The sequence below is a fragment of the Ursus maritimus genome, unplaced genomic scaffold (assembly GCF_017311325.1).
Source record: "Ursus maritimus isolate PB19 unplaced genomic scaffold, ASM1731132v1 scaffold_27, whole genome shotgun sequence".
Lineage (NCBI taxonomy): Eukaryota > Metazoa > Chordata > Mammalia > Carnivora > Ursidae > Ursus > Ursus maritimus.
This window is the reverse complement of record NW_024425230.1, coordinates 29,669,051-29,672,819: the sequence shown is the minus strand read 5'-3', so window position 1 is coordinate 29,672,819 and position 3,769 is coordinate 29,669,051. Positions and strand designations below refer to the sequence as shown.

The 3,769-nt window shown below is 46.2% G+C and overlaps 1 protein-coding gene across 1 annotated transcript in view; it reads left to right on the top strand.

Annotated features, from left to right (window-relative positions):
* The first annotated feature begins 3,549 nt into the window (after positions 1-3,549).
* ARID3B (AT-rich interaction domain 3B) overlaps positions 3,550-3,769 on the top strand; it is a 55,271-nt gene continuing 55,051 nt past the window's right edge. Inside the window, exon 1 of the mRNA XM_040643000.1 lies at positions 3,550-3,563. The gene's annotated coding sequence lies outside the window, so the exon portion shown is untranslated. The remainder of the gene's footprint in view (positions 3,564-3,769) is intronic.

Genomic DNA, 3,769 nt, shown 5'->3' with positions numbered 1-3,769 from the left:
TAGGTAGGCAGAGGCTAGGGCTCTGTAGGCCACATAAAGGAATTTCAGGTTTGATCCCAAGAGCAATGGGAAACCATAGAGCATTTTAAGGAGAGATAAGATCATTTGGGCTGCAGTGAGGATAGTAATTCTAGAAACTTTTCCAGGAAGGGGAATAGTGAGATAAGCGTTTAGTCATAGAATATAGGGTCAAAGGAAAGATTTTTCTTTTGTTTTTTGGATTTTTTTTTTTTAAAGCAAAAGATGGTTGAAACTAGAGCTTGATAGAATACTGACGGAAGGATCCAATATTGCAAGAGGTTAGAGGGAGAGCCCTGGAAACTGGGAAGGGAAACTCGAGCACACATGAAATATTTGACTTACAAAAAAAAAAAAATCACACAATAAAATTGATTGTATTTTTGTTGTACAGTTCTATGGATTTCAACACATGCATGATTCATGTAACCACCACCACAATCAGGATACAGAAGAGTCCCATCTCCCCAAACCCTCCTTTATGCTATCCCTTTATTGTCACTCCTCCACCCCTAACTCCTGGCAACCACTAACTTATTCTCCATCACTACAGTGTTCATCTTTTCAAGAGTGTCACTTTGAGACTAGCTTCTTTCATTCAGCATGTTTTTTATTGCTATGTTGTTATAATGCCAAGATGTTGGGTGTATAAATATTTCATCCTTTTATATTGTTGAATAGTGTCCCATTGGGGTTGGCTTCTGATAGCATTCCCCAGGTCAGTAAATGGTTTCACCATTCTACCAGTTACTCACGCCAAAAACCTTGACTTCATCCTTGACTCTTGACTCTCTTCTTCAAACTACACAACCAATCCATCAGTAAATCCTGGCGGCTTTACTTTCAGAATAGACCTGGAATTTGACCACTTCTTACTACCTGCACTGCTGTCATCTAGTTCAGGCCACCATCATCCTTTGCCAGGGCAAGTGCTTCTACTCTTACCCCTCCACCGTCAGTCTGTTCTCTACACAACAGCTAAAATGAGACTTTCAGAGATTTAAATCTCATCAGGCCATTCCTCTGCTCAAAACTCTCCAGTGGTTTCAGTGTTAACAATCCAAAGTTGTCACCATGGCCTAAAAGACCCACAGGATTGGGCCCCTGACTACCTCTCTGATCTCTTTTCCTGCCACCATCCCCCTCACTCACTCTGTATCAGCTGAGGGGTCTCCTTGCTATTCTGTTAGCAAGCCAAGCATGCTCCTGCCACAGAGCATTTGAATCTGCTGTCTCCTCTGGAACACTCCTTCCCTAGACATCCACATGGTTGAGCCCATCATGTCAATTCCAGTTTCTGCTTATCAGTCCCTCTCTAACACCTAAAAGAGCAGCTACCTGACACCACTGTTTAACCCTTACTCTGCTTTGTTCCTCATCATAGCACATATATATTCGTTTTTCTCTCAACACTAGAAAAATCTTTTAGGATGAGGACTTTTTTTGTTCACTGCTTAACAAGCACCTAAACGGGTGACTTGCCTGGCATATAGTGCGAGTTCAATGAATATTTTTTATTTAATAAGTTATAGAAGGAAAAGACAGAACGGGAACACATGTCGATTTCTAGATTTTAAGGCATTCTACATTTATTTCATTTCATTTTATTTTAATGTTGGTATGGTTATCATACAGTGCTACATTAGTTTCAGCAGTACAATATAGTGATTCAGTAATTCCATACATTACCCGGTGTTCAAGTGCACTCTTTAATCCCTCATTTATTACCCATCCCCCACCCACCTCCCCTCTCATAACCGTCAGTTTGTTCTCTATAGTTAAGAGTCTGTTTCTTGGATTTTCTCTTTTCCCCTCCCTTTACTTGTTTATTTTTTTTTCTTAAGTTCCACATATGAGTGAAATTATACGGTATTTGTCTTTCTTTGCCTGACTTACTTCACTTAGCGTTATGCTCTCTAGTTCCATCCACATTGCTGCAAATGGCAAGTTTCGTTCTTTTTTATGGCTAAGTGATATTCCATTGTGTGTATACCACATCTTCTTTATCTATTTGTCTATTGACGGACACTCAGGCTATTTTTATAATAATCTGGCTATTGTAAATAATGCTGCAATAAACATAGGGGTGCGTGTAATCCTTTTATTTAGTGTTTCTGTACTTTGGGGGTATAGGGCATTCTGCATTTTCTGTTACTTATACAGTAATATAATCAGGGGAAGGTGCATGGCAAGTATAGGGTTACAGATTTGCAGAGATATCGGAAAGCAAGTTAACTAGAAAAATATTATAATGAAATTTCCAGGTATTGTTCAGAGCCCATTTAAGGCTTAGATTAATAACTTAGTGATACCAGTCTGTTCACCAGGCTGAATACAGGCATGGAGAAGCATGTTCGTCCATCTAGGGTGGAAGACTTAGGTGGGGAAAAGAGAGTGGCGAGCAAGCTTAGGAATGAGAAAGAGTAGGATTGTAATAGTATACCGTTGTATCTATGATGCATAAGAGGGGAAGTGAAGAATGTGGACTAATGGGGGCTTTCAAAGGATCAGAGGTACTGATAAAGTGAAAAAAGTTATGAAGAACTTCTTGAGCGGTCAAGCTGAAAGGACATCAGGCTGTAATTGGACAGAAGGATGTTCCAATTCTGATTTGTGACAGGATAACGTTTCTTGTGAAAAGGTCCAGATTTTTTATTAGGATTGCCAGGCTGATGTAATAAGGGTCGCTAGAGATGAGGCCCGGACTGTAACCAGGCAGTTTGACTGAAATTATCAAGACGGAAGATAGAGGAGAATAAAGTAAGACAAGGAGCTGGATGCACCAATACACAGATGATCTCTAAGAGGCGGTTAAACAGGTGGCAGTCTTAAGAGTAAGCGTCGGAGAAGCAAGGGTTTTTACAAGAGGTGACCGTATTCGGTACATGGTCCCCCGACCTTCTGAACCTGGGAAGTGAGAATTCTCCAGGGGATGAAGCATCCTCAAGGGACAGCCAGTTCTCAGTCACAGAAGTTCAGAGATAACTGATCTGGAAGCGGGAATCTCAGAGGAAGATCGGTTTGATAGCAGGGAGTTGGGGAGGGGACCGAAGCAGAAAAAACCTGGACGCCCCTCGTCCTTTATTTACCTTCCTGCCAACTTGACGCCGCGCCACACCAACCTCCGCAACTAAAAAACAGGCAGGAAAGAGTGAACGCAGACCGGCTTTTTTCAACTCCGCGCGGAAGTCCTCACACCGGAATGCCGCGGAGTCCGCGCTTTCCCATTGGCGGAAACTTCCGCTAACGTCACTCCGCTTCCGCCAACGACTCGGTCGGGCGGCGCGTCCCTAGAAGTCACTTCCGCTTAACCCCGCCCCTCGGTCCCTTTTTGGCCGCTTCCGGCCTTAGTCCCCGCCCCGTCCAGTGTGGCCCCGCCCCCGCCCCGCCCCGGGCTCGCGGCCCCGGCCCCGCGGCGCCGCTTCCGGTGCGGGCCCCGCCCCGGCTGTGGCCCCCGGCTGCGGAGGAGTCCGAGGAGCAGCTGCTGCGCCGGGGCCTGAGCGGCCGCCACCACCCCCGCCGGCGGATCCGGAGCGCCCGCACAGGTAAACCGCGTGGGGCCCGGCTCCTTCAGTCGCGCGGGAGCGGGGGCTGTGGCAGGTGGAGGGGCCGACGGGGTGCGAGGGGAGGCAGGTGTGTGTGTGGGGGTGGGAGACGCGAAGGCGCGGGCGGGCGGAGCACGGGGGCCGCGGAGGAAAAGTGAGAGCTCTGGGAGGAGACCCGAAACGCCCTGCAACCCTTAGGGTGATCA